Genomic DNA, 16,413 nt, shown 5'->3' with positions numbered 1-16,413 from the left:
GGTGGTTATTAAAGTGATAGGATTTCAGGTACTTATTGCTTTCAAGCAGTTTGCTGTTCAGTAAGTTTCTCTTTTTGTTTGTTGATATAAAGATTTTTATTGCCTTTAATTAGAAAATTCAATCTCATTACATTAAATAGAGTAAGTATTCCTATTTTACTTTTTAAAACAAATATTATATTTCATTTACATAATAAAACAAGTGAAATTTGCTTCATGAGTAAACATATTTACTTTCATTTTTTATAGTTAAGCATTGAAATGGCTCTAGTCATTGGTCCTGGCAAGTCCCCAGTTTAGACATATGAAAGAATGAAACGGCAGGCAGGAGCCCTCTAGCTCCTGCTCTTGACCTTGCTGTCTTTCTCTAGTCCTGTCTGTACAGCCTTTCAAACATCTTTGGAAAGCTCTTAAACTAAAAGAGTTCTTGTTATTCCACATCACTGCCAGATTTCATTTTGCCAGTGGTTTACATTTTGGCTGTTTATTACGTATGGAGTCATTCCTCATTGTTGCTTTCACTTAGACTGTCCTTCATGTGATAGGTTATTTTCATATACTGACTTGATTTCTGTATTTCTCTTTTGGTGAGGTACAGTTCTGTTTTTACTATACTGGACAAAAGTTATTTTTAAATGAAGAAACAGAAAGGTTCACTTTTTTAGAAATACTGTAGTCACTGACATGATGGTTCAGTGACTAAATTATTGTCTGGCAAGTGCCAGGATCCCATATGGATGCCGGTTCCTTTCACAGCCGCTCCACTTCTCTTCCAGGTCCCTGCTTGTTGTCTAGAAAAGCAGTAGAGCATGATCCAAAGTTTTGGGTTCCTGCACTCATATGGGAGACCCAAAAGAATCTCCTGGCTCCTGGCTTTTGATTGGCTCAGCACTGGCTGTTGTTGCTAATTGGGCAGCAAACTAGTACATGGGAGATCATTCTCTATCTCCTTCTGTCTTTATCTGATCTGATTTACAACAAAAAACAAATAAATCTTTAAAAAGAAAGCAGAATACTGCATTTTGAAGTCCAGAAAGCTATTTCCATCACAGTATACTATAATATGATTATAGAAGGATACATTCTACATAATACTTAAGAAAATGTTGGATTGATCATATTTTATTATCGAAGTGTTGAAACAATATACATAATTCTTTTTACGTGTTCATCAGTGTATCTGTTTTGTGAAGTAAGGAGTTTGTGGGATGTGATCTTGTATTTTAAATGCAACTAAGCAATCTTTGTAGTAATATTGTTACATATTTAAAATATTTTTCATTTGCAATTATTATGCAGTTTGCCAATGATGAATAATATGTCATTTCAAATAACTAGTGAATATTATTAGTGCCCTTAGTATTGCAATAAGCTTTAGAGAATGAAGATGGGGAAATAAATGAGTTACATGCTGGAAAGTGTCAGAGATAGGAAAGAATTAAGAAAGTCTGAGAAGATATTAGTTTTTATGACATATGAAATATAAAGTATACAAATTCAAGTTCAGTTTAGCCTACCAGTCATCAATTAATGAGTCTCAAGTAAGGAGCTGGATATCTTGAGTATTAACATTTCTGGAAGATAGTAGCATGTAGATACCTAAACTATCTGAAGAATATAAAAATTATCTATTGAGAGATAAAGGAAGCAATATTCTTTCTTATCCATTCACTTTTAGTTTCTATGTGTCTTTGTGGGTCAGACAGATAGGTTTAGATATATTTGAAACTCTGACTTTCAACAAATCTTTAAAAATTAAAAAGAGACCCTCTGTTGTATACCTATTAAATCAGAAATAATTGCATTTTTTCTTTTCAAATGCAGCTGAATAATAGCAAAACTCTTAGGAATGTTTTGTGCAAACCTCTCAGTAGTCATTAGCTAGAATTCCTAAGTATAATGTGAATTGCTTATGAGACTTATTTAGTGCAATTTTATAATATAAGCAAAGTTATAACACATACTCCTTAAAATAAATCCACAATGATATATGTTAAAAACAGATTTTTCTCATATATGAAACAAACAGAAGGAACAGAGTGTATTAACTGAGATTGGAAATAATCCTTCTGAATACCAATGTCTTACACAAGACAGAATTTTCTTTCACCTAAGCATAAAAGTCAGGAGCATTTTGGCAAGTATTATGGTGTACCAGCCATTTCTCATATTAGAGTTCTGATTTGAGTTCTGACAACCTAAAATCTTGCTAATATATCCTGTGAGTCATGATAGCTCAAGTGCTTGGGCCTCAGCTACTCATTTCAGAGACCAGGATGAATTTACATGCTCGTGGATATGGCCTGCTCTGGTGTAAGTGCTGTGGATCTTTGAGGACTGAACCAGCAAGTGACTCTCATTCATTTCCCTCTCTCCCAGCCCCTGTTTCACTCTCATTCTGACATTCAAGTTGAAAGATAGATATAAACAAATAAATACATTGAAAAATTTAAGAAATTAGGAGATTGACAGTATATAGATATTATCACAACTCTAGAGCATAATGTTCTCCTTTATTTTATAGTCCTCATCTCCACCATAAATGCCCTGTGTTTTCAAGGTTGTTTCATGTTCTTTATGGCTTTACCAGATCCAGTAATGACCAGGGATAATAAATAATGGGACAGAGAAAGTGTGTTACTTTATGAGACGTCCTCCCCAGCTGCCATGCAACATCCTAGTAATATATATATACATTAATTGTGCATGTCACAATAGCATGTTAAGAAATATAGTTACCTTTTGGACTTCTCATTTTCTCTAAGCATTATGGTATATTTTTCATTGAGGTCAAAGAGTGGAATTATTATGAGCATTTTTTTTAAGATTTATTTTTATTATTTTTTTATTGGAAAGGCGGATATACAGAGAGGAGAGACAGAGAGGAAGATCTTCCGTCCGATGATTCACTCCCCAAGTGAGCACAACGGCCGATGCTATGCCGATCCGAAGCCAGGAGCCTCTTCTGGGTCTCCCACGCGGGTGCAGGGTCCCAAAGCCTTGGGCCGTCCTCGACTGCTTTCCCAGGCCACAGGCAGGGAGCTGGAAGGGAAGCGAGGGCACTGGGATAGAACCGGCACCCATATGGGATCCCGGGCGTGCAAGGCGAGGACCTTAACCACTTGCGCCACCTCGCCAGGCCCCTATTATGAGCATTTTTAACTGTTTCCATATACCATATACTATGACCAATCCTGGAGAAGGTTCCATGTATCTCTTAAAATGTATATTTTTATCTGTAGAACACAGGTTCTGTAGATAGCTTCTGCAGATAGGTTCTCTTGTTCCATTGCCTGTGTGAGCTCTGCTGTTTCCTTGCCAAGTTTCTGTCTCATCAGTCCGTCCATTAGGTTAGTGGGGTTTGTATCACATCATACCCACTCTAAAACTTAGTTCATTTCTAGAATGCTAATCAAAATCCACAAGGCCTTAAAGCACATCATGGACTTAATATTCATGTTCCTTCTCCAACCCTGCCCCCAGATCCTCCATAGGTTCAAATCACAGTTTCTTCGTGTGGCTATATTTGGGGATGAGGTTTCTAAGAAAGTAACTATAAAGTTGATTGAGGCTCCAAGCATGGGGTCCTAAGTGATTGCATCAGCATCCTTATCAAAAGAACACTAAAGCTCAGCTTTCCCTTCCCCATGCAGGCATGCTGAGGAAAGACCACAAGAAGTAATGGCTAGAGCAACTATCCACAAGTGATTAACATGAGCCCTCAGAATTCAAATCAGCCAAATCCTGAAAGTTATGCTTCAGCTTCTATCACAATGAGAAGATAAATCCTGCCATTTAAGCCTGTATATTTTCTCACATATTCTCTCAAAACAAAGGCATAATTTTCTGCCACGCTTACAGATTATCTAAGTTTATTGTTTCAGTTTTCTTTGGCTTATTTTTATGAACAGAACAATACAGCTAGTTGAGTCTCTTCACCATTCTCCTCAACTCCTGTATGGTTTTGCCTACTTGCTCTGTATTTACATTGTTTGAATTAAGCATAATCTACGCTCATGTTTCATGTTTATCCAAGATGCTTTCAAATAAGTATTCCCTTCACCTAAATTGGAATATAAGCACATACTTTAGTTTGCAATTCATAGACACTCTAAAGCAAAATAGATTAGACAAAGAAAGGATTTCAGTTTAGCTACTTGGGCAGTGCAAGAGACAACATGCTTCTGGGTAGCATCAGACAGTGGCAAAGCAGTCATTTCCATTGGCAGAATCATCTTTCATGAGTACTGCAAACTCTGTTTACTATATGAAGAGAAAGAGTGGACCAAATGGAAATCTAGCATCATTGAAATTTAGTAAGGCTAATATAGAAGTTTGTTATCATACAGCAGAGCCCAAATACTGGGTAAAGAATTAGCTCAAGAAAGAAACTTGGGGTTTGGCGCAGTGGCCTAATGGCTAAAGTCCTTGCCTTGTATGTGCCAGGATCCTATATTAGGCATTGGTTCTAATACTGGAAGCCCCGCTTCCCATCTAGCTCCCTGCTTGTGGCCTGGGAAAGCAGTCGAAGACAGCCCAAAGCCTTGGAACCCTGCACCCATGTGGGAGACCCAGAAGATCTCCTGGCTCCTGGCTTTGAACTTGTGCAGCAACCGCCATTGCATTCACTAGGGGAGTGAATCATCAGATGGAAGATCTTCTTCTCTATCTCTTCTGCTTTTTCTATCTATCTGACTTTACAATAAAAATAGATTAAAAAAAAGATATTAAAAAAAAGAAAGAAGCTTGGACTAAAGAGTGTATTGTTACAATGTATATTTGGAAATTGGTTAAACAAATGTTAAATTGGAAGGAAGGTGAAAGCATTACAGAGGCAGGAAATGTGGTGAAGGCTCATAATGATAGAAAAAAATAGTTGTGAATATTATTTATTATAGTACAAGCAAGGGTGAAATAATAGGGAGCAGTTAACTATTGAGCTTGGAGAGGTATAATTTTCTCCTAAAATAGGTCCTAGAATTTGAATGTGAAGGCATCTGGGTGTTGCACATTTAGCAAGATGGAGGAAGGAGACGATAAGCACAGAAATAAAACCTTATTTCTAGCAGTGGCCTTTTCCTCTGAAGGTGAGCATGGCCGCATATTGTGAGAGATGTGACAGACTCCAGTATCAGAGTGAAGTTATGTAAAAATTAAATATATTTCATCTTAGCTCTTATAAAAAGCTGGCCAGCTATTCTAGCAAATTCTTTTTTGAGAAGAATCCAACAAATAAAAGCTGATACAATGTGTCTTCTCTAGTTGGCCACCTTTGCAGCATATTGCCTTCTTTCATCAATTATCCTCTTCCAATACTCACCATTTGAAGTTCTTGGCTCCGGGGCTGACATTTTTTTTTTTTTCTGGCTTCTAGTCTTTTCTTCCATTTATTTAAATATGTGATCATTCCCTGATTGTGCCTCCTTCTCTGTTTCTCACTTTGCTTGAGAAGTAAACAAAAAAATCCCTGATATAATACAGAATAAAGACTTCTTCCTATTTGATATTTTAGTATTAGGGGAAATTGATGTATCTGACTAAATTTAAATAATGTTACTGAGATTAATGTTGTAACTATTTAAATTTATGCATAATGTCTGCTTTATATATACGGCAGTTTTATATGAATGCCTTTAATAAAATAAGCCCCCCATGGAAAGTTGTACTGTTTGTTTTTATCATCCTATACCTACCACAGTGATTAACATATAAGAGGCACTCAAAGACTGTTTGAAATACCGTCTGTTACATTCAGAAACAATATAGTCCAACATCTTTATTGTGTTGCTTATAATTTGTAACTCAGGTATTTAATATCATTTCTGAAATATCCATTTACTAGGCTATGAAGAAGATAATATCTAACAATATTTAACTACCAATGAGATTTTTCATTGTGAGTTGGAAGAGAAATGGAAATTTAATTGTGGTTAGCCTGCTGCATAGAACACTAATCCTCTGACGGCAAGCGATGATACCAAGAGGATTAGTGAGTGCAGGTGCCCAATGCCTCCGGCCATCCTCCTCAGCTCTCCCAAGTGATAGGCAGAGAGCCGCATCAGAAGTGGACCAGCTGGGACACAAACTGACATCCACATGGGAGTTGCAGAAGAGTATCCTGGTTCCCAGCTTTGAATCAGCTCAGCTCTGGCCACTGCAGCCATTTACAGTGAATGGAAGAACTCTCCATACATCTCTCATTCTCACAAAAAATTCTTTCACTTACACACACACAAAAACATAAACCTTAAGAAAGAAAAAAATGAAATAATTGAAAGGAGATAGTTATAAGATACAGGGCAAAAATAAAACGTAAATAGCACAATAAGAGTGTTGTGATGGCTGTTGAAGACTATACAATTTTTTAAAATTTTATATTTTATTATTATAATTATCATTTTATGATACAGTTCCATAGCCTCCTGGTATATCACTTATCCCTGCCGAATTTCCCCTCCCCAACCACCTAGTTCCTCTATATCATTACTAAAATATAGTTCCTCATACAAAATCATATGTCCATCATTGCGGGCATGGACAATGGCAGAGAGTCCAGAATCCTATTGTCAAGATACAGTAAAGAGTTGTCAGGTCTGGTGGCTATCCAGAGCTGTCTTGGGTGGATTCTGCAGAATGCCACGTTGATGCAGTTGACTGAGTCAGAAATGAGTTCACCCCCAGCTCAGCATATGCTCAGTCCTTTCCCTTGCCTTTGCGTTCTTACACTAAATGGCGCCCAATTCGACCCTAGGGATCTAACTAGGCTGTGAAATCCACCCTGTTCTCGCATTGCCCATCTGGGATCTACTGCTCTGTCTCTGCTCTTGGTCAAATCAAATGGACCAGAAGGATAGACGGTTCTTTGGGTTCACCTCCCATATTCCCAGTGAAAGTCTTTCCCACTTGATTGCTGGTGGAGTTCCGGCTGCTGGTGGAGTTCAGATTGCTGTTAGCTGAATGTTGCTGGAGTACTAGTCACTGCAACATCACAACATTGTGTTGCTGCTTTCCTGTGTCTGTCAGTTTCCAGGTACCCCTCTGCTGCTGTTCTGTCCTTTCCTATTTCCTGGAATGTGTTCTCTCTGCTTCATCCTGATTAAATCTTTCTCTGTCCATTTAAATGTATCCTCACCCTATTCTGCCATCTTGATTCTCTCCCAAGTCTATATAATTGTAATAATATAGGGGAAGGGCCCAGCGTGGTGGCACAGTGGTTAAGGTCCTCACCTTGCACGCCCGGGATCCCATATGGGCGCCAGTTCTAATCCCAGCAGCCCTGCTTCCCTTCCAGCTCCCTGCCTGTGGCCCGGGAAAGCAGTCGAGGACGGCCCAAGGCTTTGGGACTCTGCATCCACGTGGGAGACCTGGAAGAGGCTCCTGGCTTCGGATCAGCATAGCATCGGCCGTTGCGCTCACTTGGGGGGTGAATCATCGGACGGAAGATCTTCCTCTCTGTCTCTCCTCTCTGTATATCTGCCTTTCCAATAAAAAAAAACAATAAAAAATAAATCTTTAAAAAAAATAATATAGGGGAAAAGAGTGGGGAGGAATGGAACAAAGGAGGGTGTAAAAAACGAAAAAGGATGTGATGAGATGTGTAAATAAACCAAGATTTTGCTAGTGTTGTCACATAAAATAAATCTTTCAACATTAAATGCAAACTCTGTAATCATTGTAATTTGTTGGTTTTGAAATGTCAGGGATAATATTAGAAGACTTGAAAAAAATCATATTGGGCCCTGGCGCCATAGCCTAGCAGTTAAACTCCAACTGTGCACATGGCGGGATCCCATATGGGCATTAGTTCCTATCCAGCTCCCTGCCAGTGGCCTGAGAAAGCATTTGAGCACGGCCCAAAGCCTTGGGACTGTGCACCAGCATGGGAGACTTGGAGGAGGTTCCTGGCTCTTGGCTTTAGATTGGCTCAGCCCTAGCCATTGTGACCACTTGGGGATTGAATCAATGGACAAAAGATCTTCCTCTATGTTTCTTCTCGTCTCTGTGTATCAGACTTTCCAATAAAAAATAAAATAAATCTTAAAAAAAGTAATCTCTTTCGCAAAATAATGTTTAACATATTATGGGCTATTAATTGATATAAAAATATTTTGGTAGATGCTTTATGGCACGACAGGCTAAACCACTGCCAGTGATTCTGGCCTATCATATGAGTGACATTTCCAATTCTGGCTCTTCGGCTTCTTATCAACTCCAATAGTGTACCTGAGAGACAGGTGGAAGATGGCCTATGTGCCCACTTGCCGGCAATCATGTAGATCAGGATGACTTTTGAGGCTCTGGCTCTGTTGGGGTCCAGTCCCAGTCATTGTAGGTATTTGGCAAATGAATGAAAAATGGAAGAACTCTGTTTCTCTCTCCTTCTCTTCCTCCTCTTTTCTCTCTGTTTTCTCGACCCCTACTTTTACCTGAGTGCCTTTTAAATTAATAAATCTTTAACGTTAAAAAGAATATGTTTGTTGGACCATCTGCACATTTCATCACATATTCCTTGAAACTACTTGGTGCAGTGGCACTTCTCATTCAGTAGACAGAGTGACAGTCATCTCAATTCTTAGGATACTGATGTAGCGTAGAAAATATTGTTTCAGAGATACTTTTAGAGTTTAATACAAAAGCAACATGTTCTTGAGGCTGGTACTTAGTCATTATGTGGAAACTATTCTGAACCACCAAATATTTATACAGAAGGCATACAACGTATTAGAAAAATCTTAATAGACAAATGATTTGAAACATACCTTTAATTTTGAATTTTTAGGAACCTTGAAGTTGAAAAATTCACGTTCTATGTTTTTTCCTGTCATTTTGAGTCAATCATTACACTTTAAAGCACCTAAAAGTACCTATGAACAGTTAAAAGCAAACCTTGAGCTGTCTCTCTTGAAGACAAAATGTAGTGTTTGCTGACTGTCACTAACTAATGGTATACCTCAAGAATTTCACTGTATATATTTCCCTCATTCTTAAACTTTATTACTGTATTTTTCCTCAGGGTAAACAAAAATTATGGGTCAATTTTCACTGAAGTGGGCTGGATGTATGTATTCACCTGTCATCAGTGTCAAAAGGAATTGTACACATCATTCCCCGGACAACATGATGAAAACCCATTTCTCATTGGACACTAGGGATATCAGCTGTACACACAAGATAAGTGTAAAGTTGGAAAATGAAGTACACTTAGCAGTTTGTCCATGGCTAGAAATTTTAGCAAGTTGAAACTTTCAAGAAAGGATTATGAAATAATTTACCTCCGTACAGAAGATCCGAAATTACAGTTGTTAAATTGAATGAAATATACCATCATTAAGATTGCTTTGTAGACTGGTAATGTAAGAAAGCTGTACATTCTTGGCTTAAAAAGATAACAAAATCAATAAAAGAGCCATTCTTCACCATTTGCTAATAATGAAGTTTTATTTAGTCAAGGTGAAAGAGATTACAATTTTGGTCTATAAATTGGATGATAAGGATTTGGTGTTTTATAACCCACATATACATCAGTGGCACTCAGTTTTCTCAAACTAAATTTATTCAGCACATGAAAGGAAAATGTTAACTATTGCTTCATATTACTGTTCTTTGTTTATCTTTAGTTTTCAAGATAATACAACTACGCATGTGTTTGTCTGATTGTATTCACCTAGGAAGTCTTAAACCTCTATTTAATATAATAAACAAGATCTCAAAAAATGGTGAATTTAATAGCTTGAGAACCTAAAATGATACACATGTATCTTGAAAAGTTTTGGCAACTACAATTTTGAGTCACTTTATCCACTTATAGGCATTTTGATTCTCTATGTTTAGTACTTTGGCTGAAGATTTCTGATGAAAGCGGTAGGCCCAATGTTTTTAGTAAAAATGTGACAAAAAACACTGTGAAGTTAGAATGAAATTTGCTATGGGGCTGTCCAACTTCCAGGTTGTAAACTCAAGATCAGTGATAACCCTTGATGAAGCCTCAGGGGTATGCAGAAATGGTAATGTTTGTAGATACAAGAATTCAAGTATAGATGTGTGTGTGTGTGTGTGTGTGTGTGTGTGTGTGTGCGCATGTGTGTAACCCATTGTTATATCATGCATTTTTTTTTTTTTAAAGATTTATTTTTATTATTTTGTTATTGGAAAGGCGGATATACAGAGAGGAGAGACAGAGAGGAAGATCTTCCATCCGATGATTCACTCCCCAAGTGAGCGCAACGGGTCGATACTACGCCGATCCGAAGCCAGGAGCCTCTTCCGGGTCTCCCACGCGGGTGCAGGGTCCCAAAGCTTTGGGCCGTCCTCGACTGCTTTCCCAGGCCACAAGCAGGGAGCTGGAAGGGAAGCGGGGCTGCCGGGATTAGAACCGGCGCCCATATGGGATCCCGGGCGTGCAAGGCGAGGACTTAACCACTTGCGCCACCGCGCCGGGCCCATATCATGCATTTTTAAATCAAAGTTTACTTGACATTACTTGTCATTACTTGACATATATTTTACAAAGGTATGAAGTTGGGAGGGGGCAAAATTATACTGCATTTGAAGCATTCTTTTTTTAAAATATTGATTTATTTTTAATGAAAGGCAGAGTTACAGGGAAAGATTAATCAGTCTTATTTAAAAATCATGTAAAAGAACATTTACAAATGCTCAGAATTTTTAAAGGAGTATATTATTCCAATTGCATGAGTGCAAAACCTAAATTTTAATATTATGAATAATTGTATTGAGTCAGATTGAGTGTATATTGTGCTTTTATAAAACATATTCAAGTAGGTTTTAATATGCTTATTTTGCCAATATAATTGAGAATTTAATAATCAAGCTAACTTATCTAAGTGCTTTCTTTATGTAAAAGATAAACCACTCCTCATATTCAAACTCAAATTTCAAATATATGAATTCGAAAATGTTAGATTTGGGTAAGGTGTTTAGGTTAAAGAAGAATAACATAACCATTGGAACAATGTTACCATCCTTTATTTTTCATTTCTCCTTGTTCAAAATATGCCTAACAATATAGACTTCTGACCTATGTATTTTATTGAAAAATGACTTTCCCTAACATTTGCGCTTTTTTTTAAACTCAGGTTATATTTTTCCATTATTCTGTATATTCATTTCACTTGAAGTTACTTAAGCAATATTAACTCATTTGGTTCTCATATACACTGTCTTTTCATGTGAAACTATTACATTTGCTATTTGAAAACTTTCTAAAAAAGTTAAGCTAAATCTTGAGGTTTAAAAAATGTAAATTTTAATAGGATTTACTTTAGCAATTAGCATATGCTTTGTACTGTTTTTAAAAGTTTTCATGTTGTGATCCCACTTATATTTTCTACATCTTAAAAGAAAATTAATATTATATTTTAAAATGTTTTCAGAAGTGCATATTTAAGTAACAAGTAATAATGTTGCGCCTACGTTTGGCATTGTGCCATATCTATAATGGGCCGTCAATTCATAGTTGTCAAATCAGTTGATCATTTTTCTCAGTTTTTATTTATTTCTATTTACATAAAAGAAATAGATTTCATTTTCTTATTATACAGCCTTACCAATGTAAGGGTTCCTTCTACTCTCTTCTTCTTTCCAACCCTACCAACGCTCTCCCATCTCCTTTCTCATTTTTCTTTACCATGACATGCTTTGTTTCCTTTGTGATTATGAGCTTGATCCTCCACTAATAAAGAAATCAGTAAGTAGGAAATATAAAGCCAGTGTTCTCCAGGAGTATTGATAAAATCTAAAAACAAGGATCAAATCTCACAATGTCAATTTCACTGGCACACATTACTATTTTGTTTTCTACATATTAGTTGTCATAAACTAGAGAATCATGCTATTTATATTTTGGGGATTCATTGATTTCACTAAGTATAATCATCTCTAGTTGCATCCAGTCATCCGCTGATGGAGAGACATCTGTGTTATTTCTTAGTTGATCATACAAATAGGGTTTGGAGAATCTAATCAAAGTGATATAAAGTTGTTACAATAATTAAACCAAATCCTCAGTCCTCAGAGAGGTTATTTACACTAGGGAGAGTTGCAGTGTGTACAATAGGCCGGTTCAAGCCAAGGTAAGCTCTGCTGTAGTTAAAGTTTAATTTTTTGGAAACTGGTTCCCTTTTTCCTGGGACTCCGCTCTCAGGACCGGTTCCTCTTTTCATGGGGCTTAGTTGCCAGCACCTGGGTCCTCAGTAATGGAAGAGGGTCAGTCTAACCCAACCCAACCAGTCACTGTGGGATACATCTGTCACAACATAACTGGAGAGATTTTCCAAAGAAAACCAAGTCTTGTAAATTTCTTCATGCCTCTTAGTTCTTCCAAAAACTGGCAACTGTTGTTCTAAATTGGCATTGTTTCCTGTCAACTTGAAATTATAACTTTCTCTAAAATGTCAATAGATACTAAAATTAGAGTATCTATTTTACTGGGTTCTATAAATGCTATTAGCAAGCGTACATTGTTGTTTGGCAAAAACTATGCCTGGGTAATTAACATGGAACCTTCCTTTTTGTCAATGACAAGTGCTGGATTTACCATTTTTCAATTGAAGGAGCAATATTGTTCTATGATTCTTTCCCCCCTATTTATCCTTAGTCTGGACAATTGCAGCAAACCATATTTACACACCATCATCTTTACACTGCTATCTTCTCAATAGAACCAAAATGTCACTTTATTTTATATACATTATGTGTCTCCTGTGTGAATTTGCCCAGGTTATCCTTTGGGAATTCTATTCCCCATGTAACAAAGGTTCACCAAAAGAAAATAATATTGGCATCAAATGTCATGTAGGAGCAGTATTTTCAAATAGTTAAACCTGTCATCACTTACAGGTTATCCTTTTAAACTATTATTAGTATAAATAGTAACTCTTCTAACACTGTTTATAAAAAGTGTATTCGTTTCTTCATGCTTTTTCCTATTAGCCAACCTTTACTCTCAAAAGCAGAGACTAAGTGCCAACTAATATTTAACCCACTCTTCTAACCACCTTTCCTAATTGCTATGCATTTACTATTGACCCTGTATGGAAAGCCTTGCTCATTAAGTTAATGGCAGGCTGTGCATCCAACTGTTACAGCAAATGATTTTCGTTCCAAAAAATATCACAACTATTTTAGTTTGCATTTGGGTGTACTACTCCGTTTAGTTATTCCCTTTAGTATTATCTGGAAAACTAAAGTTCTGCATTAGCACTTTTAAAGCAAGATGCCTGCCTAGGAACAAAAAAAAAGAAAAATTAAATCCTGGTGAGACAAAGCTGGGGATGGAGATTTGCCTGTGATTATAGAATGATCCTCATAACAGACCCTTGGTATATCAGAATGTGAGTATTGTAGGAGCCACTTATTAACATAATAATATGAAAACATAGTAATAATCTTAACTAACACTCAGGAAACAAGTTTGTTAACCTCAAACCAGAAAGGATTGAAAATGTACCTTGAGGTTCCATGATAGAATGATTGAACATAAATTTCTGGTCTATAAGGAAGATAGATTTTTTTTATTACTACTGTCATCCATCCCTTAGCTTTTAAATGACAAATAATCATTTCTTGAGAAGAAGTTTTTGAATGAAAAATTTGGAGTAACTTAAACATTCATGAATAAAATAAAGTGCTGAAGGAATTAGTGCATTTAAGGCATGTGAAAAACACAATCTCTACATTCCTTTCAAACTGTTTCTTTTTAAAAAAGATTTTATTTATTGATTTATTTGAAAGTCAGAGTTGCAGAAACAGGGAGGGAGGGAGGAGACAGAAGGAAAGCTTCCACCTGTTTGTTCACTCCTAAGATTACTGTAACAGCCAAGGCCAGAAGACAGGAGCTTCATCCAAGCTCCCATGTGTCTGACGGGGCTGCAACAGCTACCCTATCTTCATTGATTTTCCTCTTTTATTGGCAGGGAGCTGGATAGGAAATAGAATGTCCAGGATTTTAAGTGGCATGCCAGCTGGCATCCTGCACTTTTACCCATTCCACCACAATACTGGCCCCTAAAATTATTGCTTGGCTACTTTACTTTCGCCAGAGAATGGAGACACCTGTTGCATTACGTTTGACCAAGAATCTTCCTTCACCCATCCCTTTTGGTATTCCTTGATACAATTTTTTCAGTGTTTAACAGTGTGTTGACAGAGAGAACAATGAGAGCCCAATTATTTTCTGCAAGGTTGTTAAAAGTTTTCCTGAGATTAAAGGAATAATTGATAAAGAGGAGTTATTCATCTAAAGTTTTGGAAGAAAAGCGATCCACGTGGAGGAACTATCACAAGGAGTTGAGTCATACGTTAGCTTGTTTTGCTGGGATGTGGTCAGAGGAGTGAATGAAATTCAATTAGGCATGAGAAAAATGCACAAAGTTATGAAAAGTATGAGATGAATCTGAAGCTATCAGGTACCATAACTGGTTGAGATTTGTGGCTTCTGGTAGTATTACATAACTTGAATGGCCAGCAGAGACTTAAAGTAAAAATGACACAGGATAATATTTAGGTTTTGAGAAATGTAAATATGTTTTATAAAAGGCAAGATGATCACAGACTTTAGTAGGAGATATATGTGATTGAGAACTAACAGAGAACTAACAAGAGAACTAACAGAGAAGCTTGATAGCAGGGAACAGATTTTAAGAGAAAGTGAGTTAGAATTGCCAAAATCAGCTGTATTTTTAAATAATGAAGGATTTTATCAAACACTGCTGAATATAGGTTTATAATACCAAAGATATTTGAAACAGTTTATTGTAATCAATTAATAAAAAGGAAGTTGTGAGTAGTTCAAAGTTTGTGAAAAAATAAATTTAAAATAATTACATTTATTTGGTGCAAAACTTTTGAAAATCAAAGGCAAATAGTTTTTAAAAGTTTTTGGGAAGTTCTTAGTTTGAGAAACTATGCATGGCTTTAAAAATAATTGCGCCAGGCCTGGCGCCATGGCCTAGTGGCTCAAGTCCTCACCTTGAATGTGCCTGGATGTCATATGGATGCCGGTTCTAGACCCAGCAGCTCCACTTCCAATCCAGCTTCTTGCTTGTGGCCTGGGAAAGAAGTCAAGGACAGCTCAAAAGCCTTGGGACCCTGCACCCATGTGGGAGACCCAGAAAAAAGTTCCTAGATCCTGGCTTTGCATGGGCGCAGCACCAGTTGTTGTGGTTACTTAGGGAGTGAATTGTCGGACAGAAAATCTTTCTCTTTGTCTCTGCTCCTCTCTGTATATCTGACTTTCCAATAAAATAAAGTAAATCTTTAGAAAGAATAATTGCACTGAAGTAAATTTATCATTTGATTTCACTGTCTGAAAACTTTGTAATACCGTCATATCTCATGTAATCTGCTTTTAAGGCAACTTAAAATATTTTCTACTTGTATGAATGTAACATTTATTACATAATCGCTAGTCTTCAGTCTCCAAGACCTGTTCCCTTTTCTTTGGAAGCATGTACAATAGTTCATTTCAAACTTCTTCTAATAGATTTACTCCACTGTCACATTTGTGCCCTTTGTAATACATTCTGTTCTAAAAACAGGAAAGGGACAATTATTTTAAAGTAATTAAGTATAATGTCAGGTAGATGCATTGGAATCGGTTAAGGGGAAAACTAAAAAAGAGATTTTTGAAATGAGTTGAATTTACATTTACTTTCTGGCCATTTAAGTTTCATGAATCTATATATTACATGACTTTTGATAAAGGTTGTGTACCTGAGATTACTTTTTAGTTTCCTTATTGTTGGGAGGATAGGGGACAAGAACAGGTGACAGCACGACCATTTAGCACTGTCACGGATCTCTTCCGCATTAATTAGTTTCACTAATCAGGTCGTACACAAGATAATTTCATTTTAGTTTTTACATGATAAAATCACTATCTTCGATAGAAATACATGTAATTAGCAACTATTATCTCGCATTTTTCTTTATATATGTAAAGTGCTTGTTAAGAGTGACAAGAGTAGGGCCCGGCACGGTGGCGCAAGTGGTTAAGGTCCTCGCCTTGCACACCCGGGATCCCATATGGGCGCCGGTTCTAATCCCGGCAGCCCCGCTTCCCTTCCAGCTCCCTGCCTGTGGCCTGGGAAAGCAGTCAAGGACGGCCCAAAGCTTTGGGAACCTGCACCCGCGTGGGAGACCCGGAAGAGGCTCCTGGCTTCGGATCGGCATAGCATCGACCCGTTGCGCTCACTTGGGGAGTGAATCATCGGACGGAAGATCTTCCTCTCTGTCTCTCCTCTCTGTATATCCGCCTTTCCAATAAAAACATAATAAAAATAAATCTTTAAAAAAAAAAGAGTGACAAGAGTAATTGCAATGTAAATTAAATATATTATCAAAGTATGACACAATATTGAGAACATTTAAGTAACGAAATTCTGTGAAAGCCAC

General features: G+C 37.0%; 1 protein-coding gene across 1 annotated transcript in view; it reads left to right on the top strand.

Moving 5' to 3' along the window:
- The window catches only part of LRRIQ3 (leucine rich repeats and IQ motif containing 3), an 89,310-nt gene that overhangs the window by 53,094 nt on the left and 19,803 nt on the right, over window positions 1-16,413 (top strand). The gene's annotated exons all lie outside the window — the stretch shown is intronic.

Source organism: Ochotona curzoniae, unplaced genomic scaffold (genome assembly GCF_017591425.1).
Source record: "Ochotona curzoniae isolate NIBS_2020 unplaced genomic scaffold, NIBS_Ocur_1.0 contig_4612, whole genome shotgun sequence".
NCBI lineage: Eukaryota > Metazoa > Chordata > Mammalia > Lagomorpha > Ochotonidae > Ochotona > Ochotona curzoniae.
This window is presented reverse-complemented; position numbering and strand designations above follow the sequence as displayed.